Below are 24383 nucleotides of genomic sequence, written 5' to 3' on the forward strand. Positions count from 1 at the left end.
CTCAAGAAACAAGAAACATCTCACATAAACAACTTAACCTTACACCTAAAGCAATTAGAGAAAGAAGAACAAAAAAACCCTAAAGTTAGCAGAACGAAAGAATAAATATCAGATCAGAATTAAATGAAAAAGAAATGAAGGAAACAATAGCAAAGATCAATGAAAGTAAAAGCTGGTTCTTTGTGAAGGTAAACAAAATTGATAGAGCATTAGCCAGACTCATCAAGAAAAAAAGGGAGAAGATGCAAATCAACAGAATTAGAAATGAAAAAGGAGAAGTAACAACGGACATTGCAGAAATACAAGGGATCATGAGAGATTACTACAAGCAACTGTATGCGAATAAAACAGAAAATCTGGATAAATGGACAAATTCTTAGTAGAGCACAACCTTCCGGAATTGAACCAGGAAGAAACAGAAAATATAAACAGATCAATCACAAGCACTGACATTAAGACTGTGATTAAAAATCTTCCAACAAACAAAAGCCCAGGACCAGATGGCTTCACAGGCGAATTCTATCAAACATTTAAAGAAGAGATTACACCAATCCTTCTCAAACTCTTCCAAAATATAGTAGAGTGAGGAACACTTCCAAACTCATTCTAAAATGCCACCATCACACTGATACCATAAACAGATAAAAAGATGTCACAAAGAAAGAAAACTTCAGGTCAATATCACTGATGAACATAGACGCAAAAATCCTCAACAAAATACTAGCAAACAGAAACCAACAGCACATTAAAAGGATCATACACCATGATCAAGTGCGGTTTGCTGGAGGAATGCAAGGATTCTTCAATATACACAAATCAATAAATATGATACACCGTATTAACAAACTGAAAGAAAAAAACATATGATCATCTCAACAGATGCAGTAAAGCTTTTGACAAAATACAATACCCATTTATGGATAAAACCATCCAGAAAGTAGACATAGAGAGAACTTACCTCAACATTAGAAAGGACATATATTACAAACCAACAGCCAACATCGTTCTCAGGTGTGGAAAACTGAAATCATTTCCTCTAAGATCATGAACAAGAAAAGGTTGTCCACTCTCACCACTATTACCCAACATAGTTTTGGAAGTTTTAGCCACAGCAATCAGAGAAGAAAAAGAAATTAAAAAATCCAAATTGGAAAAGAAGAAGTAAAGCTATCACTGTTTGCAGATGACATGATACTATACATATAGAAACCTAAAGATGCTACCAGAAAACTACTAGAGCTAATCAGTGAATTGGTAAAGTAGCAAGATACAAAATTAATGCACTGAAATCTCTTGCATTCCTATACACTAATGATGAAAAATCTGAAAGTGAAATCAAGAAAACACTCCCATTTACCATTGCAACAAAAAGAATAAAATATCCAGGAATAAACCTACCTACGGAGACAAAAGACCTGTTTGCAGAAAACTATAAGACACTGATGAAAGAAATTAAAGATGATACAACAAATGGAGAGATATACCATGTCCTTGGATTGGAAGAATCAACACTGTGAAAATGACTCTACTACCCAAAGCAATCTGAAGATTCAATGCAATCCCTATCAATCTACCACTGGCATTTTTAACAGAACTAGAACAAAAAATTTCACAATTTGTATGGAAACACATAAGACCCTGAATAGCCAAAGCAATCTTGAGAAAGAAAAACGGAGCTGGAGGAATCAGGCTCCCTGACTTCAGACTATACTACAAAGCTACAGTAATCAAGGCAGTATGGTACTGGCACAGAAACAGAAATATAGATCAATGGAACAGGACAGAAAGCCCAGAGATAAACCCATACACAAATGGGCACCTTATTTTTGATAAAGGATGCAAGAACATACAATGGAGAAAAGACAGCCTCTTCAATAAGTGGTGCTGGGAAAACTGGACAGCTACATGTAAATGAATGAAATTAGAACACTCCCTAACACCATACACAAAAATAAACTCAAAATGGGTTAAAGACCTAAATGTAAGGCCAGACACTGTAAAACACTGAGAGGAAAACAGGCAGAACACTCTATGACATATATCACAGCAAGATTCTTTTTGACCCAGCTCCTACAGTAATGGAAATAAAAACAAAAATAAACAAATGGGACCTAATGAAACTTAAAACCTTTTGAACAGCAAAGGAAACCATAAAGAAGATGAAAAGAAAACCTTCAGAATGGGAGAAAATGTTTGCAAATGAAGCAACTGACAAAGGATTAATCTCCAAAATATACAAGCAGTTCATGCAGCTCAATATCAAAAAAACAAACAACCCAATCCAAAAATGGGCAGAAGACCTAAATAGATATTTCTCCAAAGAAGATATACAGATTGTCAACAAACACATGAAAGGATGCTCAACATCACTAATCATTAGAGAAATGCAAGTCAAAACTACAGCGAGGTACAACCTCACACCAGTCAGAATGGTCATCATCAAAAAATCTACAAACAATAAATTCTGGAAAGGGTGTGGCGAAAAGGGAACCCTCTTGCACTGTTGGTGAGAATGTAAATTGATACAGCCATCATGGAGAACAGTATGAAGGCTCCTTAAGAATTAAAACTGAGCTAACATATGATGCACTACTGCACATATAACCTGAGAAAACCATAATTCAAAAAGAGTCATGTACTACAATGTTCATTGCAGCTCTATTTACAATAGCCAGGACATGGAAGCAACCTAAGTGTCCACTGACAGATGGACACATATATAGAAGATGTAGCACATATATACAATGGAATATGTCTCAGCCATAAAAAGATAGGAAATTGAGTTATTTGTAGTGAGGTGGATGGACCTAGAGTCTGTCACACAGAGTGAAGTAAGTCAGAAAGAGAAAAACAAATATCATATGCTAACACATATATATGGAATCTTAAAAAAAAATAAGAAGAAAAAGGTTCTGAAGAACCTAGGGGCAGGAGAGGAATAAAGACACAGGCGTAGAGAGCAGACTTGAGGACATGGGAAGGGGGAAGGCTATGCTTGGACAAAGTGAGAGAGTGGCATGGACTTATATACAGTACCAAATGTAAAACAGATAGCTAGTGGGAAGCAGCTGCATAGCACAGGGAGATCAGGTCGGTGCTTTGTGACCACCTAGAGGGTTGGGGTAAGGTGGGTGGGAGGGATACGCAAGAGGGAGTAGATATGGGGATATATATATATATGTTTAGCTGATTCACTTTGTTATAAAGCAGAAACTAACACACCATTGTAAAGTTTTTAAATTAAAGTTTTTAAATTAAAAAAAGCAAACAAAATCAGTATCTCAAAGAGGTATCTGCACTTTTACTTTCATTGTAGTACTATTCACAATAGCAAAGATATGGAAACAACCTACATGTTCTTCACTGGATGAATATTTCTACATATATATATATATATATGTATATAGATCAATATATCTATATCTATACAAGAGTCTTATTTAGCCGTGAGAAAGAAAAAATCCTGTTATTTGCAACAACATGCATGGACCTGGAGGGCATTATGTAAGTGAAATAGCCTGATAAAGACAGACAAATACTGTGGAGTATCACTTATACATGGAATCTAAGAAAAAAATTGTTGAACTTACAGAAATAGAGTGGTAGTTGCCAAGACCTGGGGAGAGTGGGAAATGAGGAGATGTTGTCCAAAAGGTACAAACTTTCAGTTATAAGATGAATAAGTTCTGAGAATGTAATAAACAGATAGTAACTATAGTTACTAATACTGTATTTCATACTTGCAAATTTTCTGAGAGAGTAGGTCTTAAGAATTCTCGCCACAGACACAATTAACTATGGGAGGTAATAGATGTGTTAACATGATTGTGGTGATCATTGTACAATGTATATGCATAGCAAATGATTACCGTGAACACTGAAAGTTTAAACAATTTTATGTCAATTATACTTCAATAGAGCTGGGAATAAAAATTACTTGTAGTCACTATCAGTGCCTTGTCCCTCAAAGAGGGTTAGTTCTTTTTTTCCCCTTTTGGAGCATACTTATCCTTAGTCTCCATCTTTATTTGGCTAACTACTATAGATACTTATAAACTTAGCCAGATATGGCTTCTAAAGAAGTTTATTTGATATTTCTAGACTGACCTATGTATGTATGTATGTATGTTTTATACTTCTATTGCAGTCAGTCATTACCTCTTTTATAACTTCTCAACCAGTTTGTGAGCTCCATGAGAGCAAAAATTATGTATACTATCATAGTGCCTAATATTATACCTAAAATCTTATGGGAACTCAACTAGTATTTGTTGAAAAAAGATTAATTCATCAAGACAAAACATATGCCAGAGGGAGGGAAAAACTATGTTTCCATTAGAAAAGGTTAAGACAAAAATCTAACCAAGAACTCCATATCTATTCTATATTTGATTTTTAGGTATCTCAAGCTACTTACAGAGATCATTTTAAAGGTGCAAATATCTGTGTCCTTCCTACTGCTTAACATAGTTTCTAATAATTTTAAGTTGATTTTCTATCCTTTAAATATCGAAAAAATTAAAATGTAACTCATCTGCAGTCTGTCTTAACCATTCTTTCCCAGACTAAATTTCTTTCTTACCTTTAGGAAAATATAAAATATTTAATGTCTTAGTTTTCTCTTTTTACTCCATCAACACTTTCCATTACATAACTAAATTAGCTAATATTTTCCCAGAAACAAAACTGGCTTGATCATTTCAGAGATGTACTCAAAACAATTTTGACCAAACACGATTCTTCAAGGCTACTATGTTTTATTTAGAATCTAAGAAAATTTGATGAAAATCCTCTTATATTATGTGATACATATACACATTAAGTTCTGCATTAGAAACATGGATAATTGTCTCAACTAGAAACAAACCAAACGTTTGGCTGGAGAGTAGCCAGTGGCGCTTTGTGGGGAGGGGTCTCCTAGGTGCCTTACTTGACCATACGGCTGTGAAAAAAAAAAACTACCAAAGACAATTAACTCAAAATTATAATTCGTAATTGCCATATTTTTCATCAATAATTGCCTATACTCCCAGTTTATGTTCTCAATTCTTTAATGATCAAGCATATTTTTATAGAAAGAATGGCACAGGACAACAGTCATCACTTTCTTAAAAATGCCAAACAATTTTTTTTGAGTATTTGAGAAAAACTGTGCTTAAAAATTACAACTGACCAGTGGTGCCCACTGCTGCCCAGTTTTTATGTTTAGATTCTGTACACAGTTTACTTGGGTTTGAGTCAAGCTTTTGTCACCTGTACATTGGGAGATTTGTGGCAAATTCTTTAATTCCTTTTCCTCAGTTTCCTCATCTGCAAAATAATAAGAACACCTACCTCACAGGGTTATTGCATAATATGACTTATGAAAAGAGCACAGAAAATCACCTGACAATGGAACTTTGAAAACATTTTAAAAGGCAATATTCTTATTAATTTAATAATTTTAATTTTCTGATTGAACTATTAATCAGTAAATATTGAAAAAATACATACAAATTATAACAAAAAATCATTTAATTTATTTGTAATTATATGCTAAACACTTTTTTTTTTTTTTTTTGCGGTACGCGGGCCTGTCACTGCTGTGGCCTCTCCCGTTGTCGGAGCACAGGCTCCAGACGCGCAGGCTCAGCGGCCATAGCTCACGGGCCTAGCCGCTCTGCGGCATGTGGGATCTTCCTGGACGGGGGCATGAACTCGTGTCCCCTGCATCGGCAGGCGGACTCTCAACCACTGCACCACCAGGGAAGCCCCTACTAAACACTATTTTATTCCAGGACTTGTAAGAATAATACGGCTTGCTTTGTTGTTTTGTCTATTTTTAATTATAAAAAAGGCCTTTTAAAAATAATTCTCTAAACAAAATGACATTTATAGAGAAATAATGTGACTAGGCTCTAATTCAACTACAAAGTGCCTAATCAATCAATATGGAGAAAAATGAAATAACTATTCTACCTATCTAAACACTAACTCTGAATCTAATAATCTATGATTTCCTTTGTCAATGTTTTTATAACTAGCACAATGGGACAGTGTTGTTGAATCATAATGACTATAGTTATTATTTGTATGGAAGATGGCAGTGACAACTTGAGTTAAAAGAAGAGAAACAGTGTGGGGTTTATTGCTTTTATCAATGTTTTCACATAAAAAGGGTAAAACAGAATTTATTAAATGGGAAAAATAGAAGAAACATCAGAAATTGGTGGGTAATGGATTTTGTTTATAAAGCAAAAAGAATGAACTGAGATAGGGGCTAATAAGGGGTAAAGCAATGAGTAGATATGTGATAACGTACCTTTCTCTTTTTCATGGAAATGATCTAAGTGAACATTCATCTAAGGCAAAGGAATGAATAAGATAACTTCATGATCCTGCCCAGAGCCTAGATATTGTAAATTCAAAGCCCTGTGGTGAGATATACAAAAGGAAAAGCAGATTTATTTGTAATAATTGCCTATCATATTAGATCATTTAGTATATGGTGGATAAAACAGAGGGATGTATGCTAATAAAACTCATTGTTATGTTACAAATTTCCCTTTTATAACCATACAGAATCAGCTGGACTATATTGGGTTTATCAGTAGAAGCATTTGGAATTCTGATTTTTTGAATTACTCAAATTCCCCATTGTACCCAGATAGAAAAGAAGTGTTGGAAAAATGCCTGTTGTAAAAAAGCAGTTTTCAGAACGATGCTGAGTATATAAGACTCATTTATCACCACCATCATACTCATGTAGTTCCTTTCTGTTTTGAATTTGTAGTATTTATATTATTTCTGTGTGAATTAACCTAATAGATGTTTAAATGTATAAATCTTCTTTGTCTGATATTTCAACACATATGTTAAAATTTATTCTCACAATTTTATATGACGTTTTGATATAATGATGTTGTATTTATTTCTTCAGCTAAGTTTAACACTCAAGGAAAACATGGCCTCTTATTCTTTCTGTAAATTGTAAAAAAGATCATTGATTTCTACAGGAGTTCTTTTTTTTTCTTTTTCAACTACAGGAGTTCTTACAACAATTTCTGAGACTGTTACCATGGATATTTAATATACACAAATCTTACTTAAAAGTAAAAAATGTAAAATCTTCCCAATCAACACATATGTTAATAGATGGAAGAAAGAACATACATGGAATAAATGTTTTCCTGTGATTTTATTATTTAAATCAGCATAAGGAAGAAAATACATTTTTTTCTGAATTTCAATTTCCTGATAACTCTTTATGTGTAAAATAGTATCAGACATGATTACTCATATATAATAAAATAAAAATGTTAACACATATTGGAAAATTAAAAGCTTGTTAGAGCTGTGTTTTAATTTTGCCCTGAAAATTAGTTAAAATGTTTTAAAGTATCTCAAAAATCTTCAATTAATTCATATTTTTATTTTATTATATTTTAATGATTATGTATTACATTGTTCATTTTAATAAACACTAGTTGAAGTCCTTTTATGCTGTTTATGGATTAAAAATAAAGACTTATTGAATGATCAAAAATGACATGTTTAATTTTTAAATTTATTCTCATTTAATTTATTCTTATAATAAAAATTATTAAAAAGTAAATTTTATTCTCTTAAAAATTCAACTGAAAATATTGGTTTTATTTTGTTCAAGATGTCTTCAATGGAAACTTTTGCCTTCCTAGTATACATGACAAGTACTGGAGACAAGGAGGTGAACTAGTCATCTGCTGACACTAAGCATATATTTTAGAGAGAAGAGGACATAAACACATACACAAATCACTGAACAATATCTGTTGTTGAAGAGATTCTTAAGAAAATGTAAAAAATTAGTGTAATTTAAAATGATTGTCAGTGGGAAGCTAGAGAAGATATGTCATGTGAGAGACATGAATACTGACAAAGAGCCAGACATGATAATCTGGTGTAAGAACAGTTCAGATGCAGATTACAAATGCAAAGTTCTTGAGATAGGAATTAGCTTTGCATGTTTTAAGAAAGTTTGGCCAGAGAAGAGTAGAAGTCAATTATATTAGTGTTCATGAATATAAAGTTTATTGAATAAATAGTAGATGTATTTGTTTTAATCTTCCTATCCAGACTAATCCTTCCAATGTGCCCCTCAAGTGCAGTGCATGCTCCAGCAATTTGAGAATATGGGACTTTTTGATACTATCAAGTCATTGTATAAGCATCTGTGCTTCATGGGAATCCCTCCTCAATACACTAGCTGTTCCTGTGCCTCAGAAATTTCCACTTCTACTTCAAGTCTCAATTTAAATCCTATCTCTTTTGTAAAGTATTGCATAAATTTCAACAATTAATTTAGGGTACTGTTTTTTTATACTCCTACTGGGTTTTAAAATATATTTTCATTATAACACATATAATTTTATAATAATCATTTGGAGTTGGAGTAGATGTCTATTAGATATGTCTCTGTATATATAAAGATGTCGTTTACTTTGTACTCCCAGGTATGCTGTACATAGTAGATGCTCAACACATATTGGTTTAGATAAATTAATTTGATTCAAACACTGTGTTTGAATATATGTTGTATATTGTGATTACAAGTCATGAGGATGGAAAATAAAATTGTGGTCTACCATTGAAAGTTTTGAGCAATGTACCAAGGATTTTGAAACTAAAGAAGGTAGGGTGTAATTATGTCATTTCAGAAAGGAGAATACAGGCCTAAACTATTGTGAAAGCACTGTCTTTATTTCTTTGCTCCCTGGATATCATTCAGCATATGGCTTTTCCTATGGAAATAATAAACACCATTATTTTCCTAGTAGAAATAACTGTTTACAGTTTTCAATAGTGGGATGAAATTACATAGAAATATCTATGTTGAAAATAAACTATGCATGACATTTCTACATTTAACTACTTACAGAGGAATTAAATATCAATGTAGTATTAAAACAGGTCATATTTTTTCTAACATCTCATTTCTACATACCAATTTAATGACATGTATGTTTTCTTCTTACTAATTCAAACTATGATACACTGGTGCTTGTGCCTGAAATTAGCTGTAAATCAAGGATACGCCTTTATACAACATTAGGTATGTGAAATAAATAGAGGGAATGACTTTTGAAATCTTAGCATTTCTATTCACCTTCGCCACTTTACATATTTTAAGCTAAGAATCTGCATTATGTAATTACCTTGGATCAATAAACTAGAGTAAGAAAGCAATATTCTTATGTTACATTACAATTATCTTCACCTATTTCACTGGTGTAAACTTGTTCAATGGTAACAAAAGAAGTTTTCCCACAAACAACTGAACTATTTTCACCAGTATCCAAACATTTTGACAAAGACTACAAAGCAATACTCTAGGAAGTGTCATCGAGTGCCTGTGAGCAATGCAAGCTGTTAATGTGTTTTCTATTTTGGAAAACTTTTCCATGAACTTTCCTTTCACTATCTTGGATGAAATGCCCATAAGTGTATTTTTTCTAACAACAATATAAACCTACATTCAATTTTGTAGGCATTTTATATCAAAAATATTTGTCTCTTTTTTTAAAGAGCAGATTCAAAGGTCTGCATTATTTTAAGAATAAGCAATTTCCTTAAAGTGGTTCCAAAGTTGTTGTTTTTGTTTTCTTTAAAAGCATTACAAAGCTTGTAAGGACTGTTAAGACAGCCAAAAAGGACTCTGAAATAAAGAGCTGTAAAAGTAAAGCTACTTGAAATTTTGCAGTGTTATAGGACTACTCGGTGTGAAATGTGGTACTTGGAAAAAAAAAAAAAAACAGGTAGGTAGTTACCAAGTAAAAAAGCTGCTAAACTGGAAATTATACCAAATTTTGTTTTTCTTATAGCCAAATTCTTTTATATTTCATGCCACCTCCCATATTATGACAAACAATGTCCTAGGAGCACAGGATCTGAAATGATTGTTAAAAACAAGTAAAATATTTATATTCCCTTAACCTCTCAGCTTTTAATGTAGTAAGGATTCTTTCAAGCATAAAGACTTATTGCTCCCATTCAGAGAGGCTTATATTATACAGAGTATTTTTCATTATAAATATACTCCTGAAATAATTTTATCTTTAAATTTTCAATGTTTAACTTATTTTTTGTAATACAATATTGGAAGTTATGATAAAGCCCTCTCTTGTTATATAATAAATCCAAGCCATTATTTTATCCTACCATTGAGGGTCTGGTCACAGTCTTTATTTTTGTTAGAATTTCTTCACTCTATATCTTTCTACATATTGAATTTATACACAAAATTAATCTTTGTCTCAGTAATCTATTGTATTATTTAAAATAATTCAGAAATTTTATTTTATCTTTCAACATAATCTAAAAAAGGAATCTTACTTTTTGCTCTCCTTTCAACTATGTATACCTCTTAAATATACAGACTACCAGGAACATCCTTTAAACTGATTTTTAGAGAGGAAGGAGAGGCCTTGGAAAGTTAACAAAGAGATGGCAATTGATTGAATATGAGAATTATAACTGGTAAAGCAGAGAGACAAGAGCATCTTGGGTAAAATAATAACAAGGTTAGAAATTTTATTAGTGCAAAGCAATTTCCAATAATATGACACAGTTTTTGTGTGGTTCAAATAAACATTATGATGGCTGGACATGGAGGGAGTAAAGCTAATATTATAAGAATGGAAATGTAGGCTGGAGTCATACTGAGAAGGTCATGAATACTTGAGGATTTGAATTATATACTATAGTCAATAAGGAGCCCTAAAAGTTTTTGAGTATGGGACAAACAGTTTAACATCAGTGTTCATTTTGACAGTGGTATATAGGAAAGATTGAGTGATGAGGACACAACTGGAGAGCAAACAATAATTTCAATAACATGATCAGTATCTATGGAGGAGAAAAAGGGGAAATGAAAGGGACAATCTTGAAACAATTTTGACAGAGCTTGACCTACTATTATGTGGGTGCTAAAAAATCATTTTGAATGACTGTGCTGTTCTACGGTAGTTGGAAAAGAAAATAATCTCATACCATTACTTATTGTGCATTTTGTATTGATAATGGTTTAGCCATCTATGTTCAGCCATAAGGCCTCTATGTTTATTTATTTTATTTTTTAAAATGTCACCTCTTTTTTTAAAAAATTAATTAATTAATTTTATTTTTGGCTGCATTGGGTCTTCATTGCTGCACGTGGGCTTTCTCTAGTTGTGGCGAGTGCGGGCTACTCTTTGTTGTGGTGCGCGGGCTTAGCTGCTTTGCAGCATGTGGGATCTTACCAGACCAGGGCTTGAACCCGTGTCCCCTGCATTGGCAGGTGGATTCTTAAACACTGTGCCACCAGGGAAGTCTGGCCTCTATGTTTATAGTAGAAGAACCTAGAGTACCCCACAGGGATTTTTCAAAGTTTAAGACTGACAAAGATACATATTACGTCCAACATATTTCCTTGGTCAGAAAGAATCAGTTGTCCCCATGTAATTGTCAAGGGGGCTGGGGAGTATCTGTCTGCATAGGAAAAAAAAGGAGAACCAGATATTTGTAATCATTAGCAAAGTTGGCTGCCAATCAAGAGTTTTTTTCATGAATACAGATAAAAGACATACCGAAATACACAAGACATAATGATGTTTTTAAGTTAAATATTATTTGAAAATAATATCAAATACTCTTAAAGAGGTCTGTACTGTGGGAGCTGTGGATTTAGAAAAAATACACATACCAACACACGTATACATATAAATATATACACATTAATGACTTATATACAATGAATTGCATGATATAGAGTTATATAACAGGAACATTACCAGAAATACATGAATGGATTTATAGAAAATTAGTAAGGACTGATATTAGCAATATTTCAATCCTTAAATCTCAGGGTCAGATATTTAATAGTGTGTGTCCCCTTCAGTTATTTTCTAGGGAATCTCCATTTTCCTTGGAGGGTATGATTTGTATTTACAAAAGCAGCCTTCTTTTCTCTTGTACATATTTTGCATATTTGTTGTAGAATTTTCACAGTGCCTCTGGTAGATGACTAAACCATATTCTGTATTCATATCAATTGAGCTCTAAAATTTAAAGAAAAAAATTAGAGATAAATCTACCTACCTACCTATTACTATCCTCATCGATATATTTTTCTATCTATCTCTAGTCATATGTCCACCTATCATTTATTTATTTATGATTTACTTATGAGTGAGTCATTCTTACTTTCTTTGCTATCTTAATTAGAAGTCCATTTGCCTTTTGAAAAATATTAATGTGTTTAAAACATTTTCATAAATTATTAAAGGCAAAGTAAAGTATTTTAAAAACTATATAAAGCAATTGTTTGGGGCTTAATTTCTTTAATAATTTCCTTGTTTCTGAATATTTGGATTTTATATAATTATTTCAATTAATATCATAACTGAAAATTTATAAATCTTTTTGTTTCCACATATTTAGTGAATGTCTACATTAGACTCCTAGAAGTTGAAATAGTCAATAAAAGATATATATTTCTAAAATGTTTGTAAGAAAATTTCATCCTAGTACTATGTAAATTTGCAAATCTCTAGTAATTCCTGCTCATGTCTGTTTTCATTTTTCTTTAATTCTCAATTTAACATTTTTAAATCTCAGAATTTTCATATGTCCTTCATTATTAGTAATATTAAAATTTTCACTTATTTTTTACTAACATTTTGTCTTTAATTCTTTGAGAATTGACTGTTCACATCTTTGACCAACTTTATCTTTTTGGTGTTAGAATTCTTTATATAATACTGTTTCACCATAGTTTTCAATTGCTTTCCCAAGCATTGCCTCCTTTTCATACTCTCAGTGATAATATCTGGATGTTCAGAAGATAAGTCTTATTACATGCACACACACACACACACACACACACACAGACTTGTTTTGCTGTATAATTTTGGAACCATTTTCCCAATTGATGGCCCTTTCACATTCTTTCTGATATTCTGTTACCTAAAAGATGACACTATTATGTTCTCAAATTTATTCATCCTTTCCTTTATTATTAGCTGTGTAATTGGGAAAAGTTACTTATATCAATACTACCTATGCTTGAATTTATCATAAATAAGAGATCCTAATTTTCCTACCATATGGGGTGTGTTAAATGAGTTGATACATATAAAGTACTTAGCACAGTGCCTGGAACAAAGTAAGTGCTATGTGTATTTGCTACCATCATCTTTTATACATTCTCCATTATTTTTATGCTCAGAAATATTTCTTGGTTCAGATAATTACTAAATAATAAGATAATTTTTGCATTCATGTGTCACTCTAAAACTTTGACAATTTCTATGACTTTCTAGACTAATTATCCTTTGAAAATAAAGCAATAAAATAGAACTGCTGCCATAATGTCAACTATGATAATAGCAATAGCAGCTCTTCAGTGTAAATTTTCTATAATCAATGCGTCCAATGTTTGTTAAACAGAGAAAGTAACACTAATCAACATAATTTATTTTCTGGCAGAACTGTGACCTATTTAGAAGTGACTCATAATAAAATACTTTCATTCATTATTTAAAAGAAGAATTTTACATTCAACTGGTTTTGCACAGTGATATTATTTTGAGAGTAGCTCTTTCAAGATAATGCATTTACTCAAAAATATGGAAAGACTGTATTTATATAAACATTTGTCTATTTTAAAGAGTAAATACTGAAAGTAAAATGCAGAAATAAATTGAAATAGAGACCTAAGATAAAATTTGATAATTTCAAGATATAGAGAATAATAAGAGAATTATAAGTATCTAATACACATATCCATTTCTTAGAATCAAAGAAAAACAAGAGACCATATGTGAGAGTGGATATAAGAAAAAAATCTCTTTGGTTGTTAGTGTAAAATATATAAAATTATGTATTTAAAAATTCTGTTTATTAATGAACATTTAAAAATTAATTTATTACTTTTTTCCAGAAATTAAAACTATATATCTTGCTTTTCCTGCCTTCTGTTTCAGTCCTATATTTTCAACTAATTTATGGTAATGATGACAGAGATTGCTTGATTTCACCCTGTATCTATTTTGACCTCTATATAATGTTAGTATTCGATTGAGAACATGACTACCAAATCCTTTTGCAGCTGGACTTGGTCATGTGACAAGATGGTGGACAGTAGGATGAAAGAGAAATGGCATGTATCAGTTTCCATACACTTTCTTAAGAACTAGTTGGCATTCACAGTATTCTCTCTATTGCTTTGTTCTTTTCTCTCTTCTAGGGCCTGAAACTTGGATGTTACCATCTTGGATCTTGGTGACTTTGGCCAAATGCCCAGAATAGTTGTGAAGTAAGCTGGAAGAAGCTTAGATCCTTGAGAACTTTGAGAAATGGCACTAATACTAGCCTTGGATTACTTATATAAAGATATATACATGGGCAACAAATTAGTCTCTTTTCTTTGAAGCAATAATATTTTGACTTACTGATATTCACAACTAATTTTAAATTACCTAATTCATAAAACTTCTTTATAATTTGATTAAAATCTATATAGCAGTGACAATCCCAGTCAAATATTTAGTATGCTTTCCTGTATATTACAAACTTTATTATATATGATTTGGGACCACAGGCTTAGGTGTGACCAGTGACCCCTGGGTTGAAGTAATATATGTGTGCCTTATCCCTTCCCCTTTCCTCTGGCACACAGTCTTTAGGGAACAACTGTTCCAGACAATCCAGTAATAAATCAAGGAGGGTCACACAAATTGCATCAGATATTAAGAGACTGAGAAATAAGTTTCTATTGATTTAAGCCATTGTTAACGAGAGGAATGACTATTCTACTGATTGATTTAAACATATTTGCTTCATTTGCTGACTTTATTCAGGTCTATATCTAAGAAATTATTGAAGGCCAGAGGAAATTCAAACCTTGAATATCTTCAACAAAGTGCTCTAATGTTACAGAAAGAGTCAACATGGGTTGCAACTGTATGGGACAACAGGAAACAGTAACAAACTATTACTCCATTACATAACCATGACTGCCAAAGTTCTAACCCTATGCAGTGGTGATGTCAATGTTCCCTGTTCCACATCTTCAGATCAGCTAGTTTTCCTGTTAGTGTTTCTTTCTTTGAAAACTGTACTCCTGGTATTAAATTCTAATAGTAAGGAATATTTGAATACAGGGAGCCAAAAGACATATTCAGCATATATTAAAGTTGCTCATATTACACCAAAAAATGTTAGGAGCTAGGTGTTAGGTGTCTGAATCTGGGTCATGCCTCTTTTTTTTCCCCCCTTTGTTCTTCTCAGCTCAGTCATCTTCCATTCATAAGCTCTGCTCTGTGTGTGTGTTGCCACTGACATTAAATACCTTATTGCTTAGCTTGAGAGAGAGAGAAAAGATAACACATCCCAGCATTATTAAGCATAAATACAAAGATTCATTCCTTGCACAATCTGTGACTCTGTCAATCTGGTAAAGATATGCCACGATCTTGTTGGTTTAGCCATACATTTCTTGTGCAACCCAATCAATTTTGCAAAGACGACGGGGATTATCCTGATTGGTTTACACTAGTGTTTCTCTATATGCTTTTAGCATTTGAAGTGGTGCATTTCAGAACATTTAGCATCTCTGCTTTCTGGGTTTTGAACATCACTAGCAACCTTTGGTCATTGTGAAAGCCAAATATGAGTACACATTCTAAACATCTTCAGGGGCTATGTTATTTTCAAGGCCTAGTGCAAGATGAAAATACACGTTCTATGTTAAAATAGCATTAAGAATTTCAAGATGGTAACAACAGAGCATTAAGCATGACCTCTTCTAAGAAAGGGACCCCAGGGGCTTCCCTGGTGGCGCAGTGGTTGAGAGTCCGCCTGCCGATGCAGGGGACACGGGTTCGTGCCCCGGTCCGGGAGGATCCCACATGCCGCGGAGCGGCTGGGCCCGTGAGCCATGGCCGCTGAGCCTGCGCGTCCGGAGCCTGTGCTCTGCAACAGGACAGGCCACAACAGTGAGAGGCCCGCGTACCGCAAAAAAAAAAAAAAAAAAAAAAGGGACCCCAAATCTGACACTCATGATGAAGTGGTAGATGGTGGTGAAGTATTGCGTCATACTGACAATCAATGTTTTAGAAAAGCCAGTGCCTAGCTTCAAATCAATGGTATGGCTTAATACAATCTGATCTCAAAACTTCTATAACATGGGTTGGCTAAAATTGATGCTGGGATGACAAAGTATTCAATTAACATCCTCATCGCTTCTTACTTTGGTTTGAATATAAGACTTAATAAGTATATTTGATTAAGAAATTCATTGAAAAGTTTAAGAAACTACTTGATCATTTCAGATATTTAACATGGGATGTTTCTTGAGGCAAGTCACTATAGGAGGTGACTTCATGAGGTACACTTCTCTGACTCTATGAGGTAATTCAGAGTAAAAGAGAAAGGGAGGGAAGAAAAGGAAGAATAAAAATAAGGAGAGAAAAAGAAAAAATTGCATTATTTCATGAGTGGCAAATTGCAATAATGGCAATAATTTTAGATTTTTTAATTTGAAATAAAAGCAATTGAAAAGCATATCTATATCCTACTATGTCATAAGAATTGACAATTTTTCTAATGAACTGGATAAATACTTTCATGCTGAATAAAGTATAAAGGAATATTTATCTCTATTAACTGCCAGCTCTAACTGTTTCATCTTTTTGACTATTTTACTCCTTGCAATTACATTTTATTTTCATGATAGAAAAATTGTGACCTGACTTCTAAAGTGACCATTAACTGCAGAGATACCAAAATATAATTATTGCAATGTTTAAATAAGACCTTAACTTGGTACTTCCCAATGGAACTATTAAGCACATTGAATACTCTCATGCACAGTATTCCTTGAATATTGCCTGAATAAAACAAATAATCCCTGCAAAAAGTTGAATATTCTAATATATTAATTTCAAGCTGAAGTTAGTAAGCTGAGTATTTTGAAACAGAAGCAGAAAAGAATGGAAGAAAATCACAAGAAAAGAAGGAATAAAAATCTATTTAATGTAGACTTTTCAGGGACCAGGAAGAATATGAAGTAATTCAAGATAGTTTATTTCTGTTTGGATAGAATCAATTAATTCAGCAATATCTTATTAATTGCCTAGAATCAAATTTGGTTTTGGTGATGATACAGTTAATGACTATGAATTAAACAGTAGCTCTGATTCCATAATTGCAGCCTTATGGCAATCAGCAAATGAAAACATCATATTTTAGGAAAGGATGTAAAATTATAAAAGGTAAATATTGTTATTAGACTATTATAGTAAGCTGTAAAATAACTATTTTATTTGTGAAAACCACTACATCAGAGTATATACTTCCTATGTGAGTCTTTTATGTATAAGTCCTAGCAGTATATAAATTACTAAAAACTGCCCTTTGTTTTCCATTAATTTTGTATTTATAAAATATTCCCTATAGCAAGAAAATTATTGGGGATTTCAAAATATTTGTGGTTCAATTCTTCTCACACAAAAAATTATTTATTTAATTAACCCTATCTATTGTAAATACTGTACAAGCTCAGGTTTCTTTTCAGTTGAATATTGTTTTAATTCATTTATTCAAATAATTTATTCACTAAATCATTCAAGAAAATTTGAGAATATTCTATATATGAAGCCCTGTTTAGATTTTGCAGTTAAAATGATGAGAATGTAAAAGGAACATGGTCACTGCTCACATGGATCTCACAGTATGTGGAATATTCTGCTCATGTTCAGAGACAATGTAAATAAAATTATTGTGTGAACAGTATTCAAGGAAGCTGGCATTTAAATCCTTTCCTATGAATATTCAAGAGAAATTTAAAGCTTAATGTTTAATATTTTCTCAAGCCATTCCCCTACATATTTATATTTATTATAAGCTAAAAAAATGCATTAGCGAGAATATGTCCCAAATTCTCAGCTTTCTGTAAGGCTAGGCTTCGACTGTTACTGGAAAGACAAGTGGTATCAACCAATGCACTAGACTAAAAACTGCTCTTTCGTAACATTTAAAATATCTCTATTATCTATGAAGATGGCTTATTCAGAGATGGTACTCAAAACTTACTATCTTAGTGGATACCTAGATGGGTAAATCTGAGCAAGGTTGTGACAGAATTGATATTCATCCTCAGTCCTGAAAACTGAGATGGAGTCAGAAAGGAGAAGAAATGAAGACAGAGAAAATCACCTATGAAAATATTCTGATAAATAAAAGAGCTTAGTCTGCTACATCAGTGTCCTCTAAGATAGGGTGCTCAAGATGATTCACTTGGCGGTAGGAATAAAATGTTGGAGATTTTATTTTTTTATCTTTATCTGTTATCTGAGAAATAAGAAAAGCAATAACTTTATCAAAATTAACTCATTAGTAAATAGTAACAGATGGTTCCATGGTAGCTCTGACATTTGAAATGACCTGAAAGTAGCGTGAAAGATATACAAACTGGACATTGCAGTGGAACCTTTACCTGTTTCTTCACTTTCCATAAAACTGCTTAAATTGACTATAGGGTCTCTTACCTAGAATACTTATATTTACTCTCATATGATAGATAAGTAGATTAAACAGAGTCCTGTTTAGAAACTGAGGTCTGAATGTAATGATGATGCTGGCACAAGGGGAAATAACAAACACACACACAAAAACCCAACAGAGCTGATAGTGCTAACTCCTTCATGTGCTCTTCTCAGAAATATTATGGGATTATAAATAATGACAATCTAAACTGAAATCTCAAAAGTGTGAGATAAAGCATTCAACATTATCAAAAAGATTACTTGTAATACAGATTTTGTATAATCTACTAGTGTTAGCAGTGACATGCTGCAAGTAAATATTGAATCTTGATATTTTAGCTAAGGATGATATGAAGTCAACACTGTCAGCATGATACTTAAAACATTCCATTTAATCATTTTACAAATGTATATAAGTTATAAAGTATAATAATAAAATAAACATCTAAAAAAATAACTCCATGAAATGGAATACCACAAATATCATTAATCTACATATTTTCCTCATTACTTCACCATTAAATTTCCCCAAACTCATGAGCTTACCGCTAATCTGAATGTTGTGATTAACCCATACTTTACTTTTTATATTTTTAATTTCATCACATGTGTATATATCTTCAAACAATATTTTGTTTATATTTTCTTGTTTTTTGAGCTCTGTGTTATGTATGAAGTCATAAAAATACCTTCTTCTCTTGACATTATGTTTTTCAAAAATATTACTGTTGATTCATATAACTAGAATCCATTTTTTCTTAGTGCTATACAGACTTTCAACTTATTAAAATAACACAATTTAGTCATTCATTTTCCCCTAAATGGGCATTTTAAGTCTCTCTTTTTTTCTTAGTGATTTGTATATCTTTGTGAATTCAGAAAGCTAATCTATGTCTTAAAAATATCTTTTTCTAATTTTAATTTGCATTTTATCACATTTTAGGTGATCTTTGATGGGCAGAAATTATTGATTTCATCTGAATTTAAATTTATCTTATTTTAGAGATAATATATTTTATTTAAATAATTGTCCTACCTACAGTTAAAATGTTATTTTTCCTTATAGTCTATTAAGAGCTTTAAAATCTTGACCTTTAATTTTAATTATTTAATCCATCTAAAAATATTTGCCTAGTTTTCAGGCAAGATCCTCTATATGGTAAATTAATTACCCCAGTGTTATTTACTATGTATTGAACTCTCTACTGAGTGAACTGTAATACATTTGTCATAAATAAAGTTTTGGTAAATGTTAATTCCTCTTGGTTTGTTCTCTATTAAATTGGTAAATTTGTCTCCTCTGTGAGAATCCACAAATGTCTGTAATTCTACAATATTTTAGTGAGTCTTGATATGTGGTAGGGCAATTTCTCCAAAGCTTTCTCCCTCAGATGCATTTTAGCTTATTTTGAGTTATTTAAATTCACATTCTAGTACCTAAAAAATTGTAGGTATACTGATAACAATTGCACTAAAACTATGGATTAACTTGAGAGGAATTTACAACTTTGTAATTTTGAGTTTCTAGCAATAAAATTACCTTCTTTATGTATTTATCACTTAAACATGGGTTTTGCACATTTTGCCAGATTTATTACTGATAACTTCATCATATTTTCTTCTATAATAAATGATATTATTTAAAATATATTCAAAATATATAAAATGTATAATCAATTGATTCAAGAGAATTTATATGGTAAGTGTATGTTTAATTATATAAGAAGCTTCCCAAATGTTTTCCGAAGTGACTGTACAACTTTATATTTCAAACAGCAATGTATGAGAGATGAAGTTGTTGATATCCTCATAATCGTTTAACACTCTCGGTCTTTTTAACATTAGAAATTCCAATAGCTGTGTATAGTGATATTTTATTGTTTTACTTCATTTTTCTCTAATGATTAATGATGATCACTTGCACATGTGCTCACTTTTCATATGTATTATTTTCTTTGGTGAAGACTATATTTAAATCATTTGCCTTTTTTTTAATTTTCGGAAACTGAGTTGCTCACTTACATTGGTTTGTAAGTTTTCTTTATATATACTGGCTACCAGTTTTTGTTTTTAACAACTTTATTCTTTTTTTTTAATAAATTTATTTTATTTATTGTTTCTGGCTGCATTGGGTCTTTGTTGCGGCACGCGGGCTTTCTCTAGTTGTGGCATGTGGGGGCTATTCTTCGTTGCGGTGTGCGGGCTTCTCATTGCAGTGGCTTCTCTTGTTGTGGAGCACTGGCTCTAGGCACGCGGGCTTCAGTAGTTGTGGCATGTGGGCTCAGTAGTTGTGGCTTGCGGGCTCTAGAGTGAAGACTCAGTAGTTGTGGCACCTGGGCTTAATTGCTCTGCGGCATGTGGATCTTCCCAGACCAGGGATAGGACTCATGTCCCCTGCATTGGCAGGCAGATTCTTAACTACTGCGTCACCAGGGAAGCCCCAGTTTTGGTTATTTTTTTTTGTTTTTAATCATTTATTTTTAAGTTAAACATAATCACCTTAGTCCTAGTATTTATTGAAGAGAAAGGAAAACGTTCAAATAAAAATATGTAAACTAATAATGATAGTGTCTTCGTATATAATTTATAAAACTGTAAATAATCCAAATTTTCTTCACCTGGTGAATGGATAAACAGTGATACATTCATACAATGAAATTCTAATTAGCACTAAAAAAGTAATAAACTGACAATACATGCTACAGCATGAATGAATCTCAAAGCATTATGCTAAGTGAAAGAATCCAGACTCACAAAGCTACATACTATATAGTTCTATTTATAAGAACTTCTGAAACAGGCAAAATTATAAGGATTAAAAATAGATTAGTGTTTTCCAGAGACTGGCAATTGGGCAGGGGTTGACTACAAAGAGGCATGAGTTTATTTTTGTGGGTGATGGAACTTCTATATATCTTGATTTTGTGTTGGTTATTAGACTGTATATGCTTATCAAAACCCAGAGTGTACACTAAAAGGGTTAGTTTTGTTGCAGGTAGATTATAATTTGATAAATCTGAGAAAGAACAAAACAAAATAAGGTGACTATATATCCGTTGGTCTCTCTGGACGTTCTATTCTATTTCATTGATTTATTTGTTTGCTGTCGTACCAATACCAAACCATGTAAATTATTGTATCTTTCTTATATGCCTGGATACGTGGTAGTTTAAATATTTCATAATTGTTCTTCTTTTCCAGAAGCCCTAGATATTTTATTTTTCCATTTGTTCTCTTCTGTTTTTTAAGGGCTCCAACTATGTACAAGACAGATTTCCTATGCTTGTGTCCTCTCCAACATACTTAAAAAAACTCTTATTTTTACCTTATTTTCTTCATTTTTCTCATTCCTATTATCTCTGTTTCTTATAGTGCTTTCTCTTGTGTGTGCTCTTCCTATGTGTCTTCTAATCTAGTCTTCATTTTAAAAAAAACTTTGTAACTACTATATACAAAATAGATAACAAACAAGGACCTAGTATATAGCACAAAGAACTATACTGAATATTTTGTAATAAGGGAAAAGAATGTGAAAAAATATATATATATACATATATCTGAATCACTATGCTGTACACTTGAAACTAACACAATATTGTAAATCAACTATACTTCAATAAAAAAAATTTTTTTAAATTAAAATAAGGGCTTCCCTGGTGGCGCAGTGGTTGACAGTCCGCCTGCCGATGCAGGGGACACGGGTTCATGCCCTGGTCCGGGAGGATCCCACAGCCGTGGAGTGGCTGGGCCTGTGAGCCATGGCCACTGGGCCTGCACGTCCGGAGCCTGTGCTCCGCAGTGGGAGAGGCCACAACAGTGAGAGGCCCGTGTACCGCAAAAAAATAAATAAATAAATAAAATAAAATAAATTAAATATGAAATCAAAAGGCTTTGTCTCTTTCTTCCATCTTTATTCTAAGGTTTGCTATTTCCTATGTGTGGCATTGTCACCTATTGTTTGACTATCTCCTTGAGTTCCTGTGTCTGATATGTGGGCTTTCTTCATAGCTCTGGTTGCTTCGTAAGTTTGTTGGTTTTAATTTCATGGTGGAATTTTTGGTTACAATTTCCATAAGCTTGTGACATTTGCTTGGTACTTTCTCTGTTTATGCTTTTACAAAAGAATGGCTAACATATATTCTGTCTTCTTGTGAAAGGTTAGACTTTCTAGTATTTTAGTTCAAGAACGCACTCCATTATGATTACCTTGACAGATTATTTTGGTATATTGTACCTATATCTGGTCACAACTTTTACGCCTATGAAAACCTTACCTTATTCTGAATGGCTTCTCTCATGAGGCCTATAATACATCTTTCCTGTACCAGCTTCTTCCACAAAGAGAACTAACTCCTCTGGCCCTTAAAGTGATGACTTTGAAGTGATGACTCTGAACACTCTGTGGTACCTTATGTCTCTTCTTTCTCAATCTCCCCAAGTGCTTAGCTCTTAGTTTAACTGTAGATCTACTCAAAGTATTTCTTGCTGCAGGTGGAGACTTCTTCTGGAAAGTTATTTTTTGCTGTGTTTTTTAGTGATCTGCTCCTAATAGGTTGTATCTCAAATCACCATTCTTCTATGTTCTTCCCACCAAAACTGTATCAAGTGGCTTCATATATAGCTCTGCTGCTTTAAGCTACTGCTGTTTTTAAACAGCAGCTAATTATGGTTTTCTGGGAGTTATTTATTCATTTTTTAAATTTTTTTTTTAGGTAATTGAAAATTAATACTTTTCCTCCATTATTTTATTTTATCTGAGTGGGTTCTAGGAAAAGTGGCAAGATTCTAAACTAAGTAGCTACCATTTTCCTATTGGAGTTCCAATGTAAATAAATTGGAAGAAAGCATTCCGCTCTCTTTATATTCATTCATGTTTATAAATTATGAATACATCCATATAGCATATATACATACGATAAAAGTTACTAAACATGTTTTTTTTAAATTGGTCTTTGCTTTTAAAACTCAATAGAATTATAAACATTGTGCAACAAATTATATAATGTTTTCTATATTAAGAAGAACCCTATCCATATTTGTAATGAAAATTACTGATTAATGCAAAATAATATAAAGGAATTATATGGAGTTATAGCTTTTCTGCTAATGTATGAAAAGGAAACAGGCAGTTTGTATATAACCAAACAACTTGTTTATTCCAATAAAAACAGATCAGTTCTTGCTATTTCTTATACTATTCATCTTTCTTCACTGTCTTTTTCTCCCCTACAACATGTATAGTAGTTTGAGGTTTTCCTGATTTCTCTTAACATCTTTCTGTAGAACATTCTCCCTTTTTTTTCTCTATTTTTTGTGCACTGTACTATATTTTTGTGTTTTTCCCTATCAGTCATGTTATAGTATCCTATTTATTTTTCCTCAGGAAAGTATATGAGCAAGGTCTTGCTTCCAGAAAATGGTATCATAATCCCAATATTACTAGAAAATCATATGGAATACATAGTTCAACTGCTAGTACTGAAAAGGGTTTGTATTTTTTTTAACATAACTAGATTCAGCTAAGCAAATGCTCAAAGCATCTTTCTATCGAAGCTATGTAGATAGATGTGTAGTATTTTGAAATGCAAAGAAAGGTAGTAACAAAATAGATGGAAGAGGCTGTCAACATTAATATGGGTAGCAGAGAAATACAAGAGTTGAGAGGGTGAGAAATGAGAGGGGACTAGATAGAGCAAACTATCCATATCCTAATGATTTTTACTTAACTCAAGTAGCTTTGTGTTCTCTTATTTAGTTCTGGAAATAGGTCAGGTTTCTGGAGGTTCAGGATACCAAAAATGTTAAGGAAACTATATTTACATTGATATGAATTGAAATTGA

The sequence above is a fragment of the Globicephala melas genome, chromosome 2 (genome assembly GCF_963455315.2).
Source record: "Globicephala melas chromosome 2, mGloMel1.2, whole genome shotgun sequence".
NCBI classification, from domain to species: Eukaryota; Metazoa; Chordata; class Mammalia; order Artiodactyla; family Delphinidae; genus Globicephala; species Globicephala melas.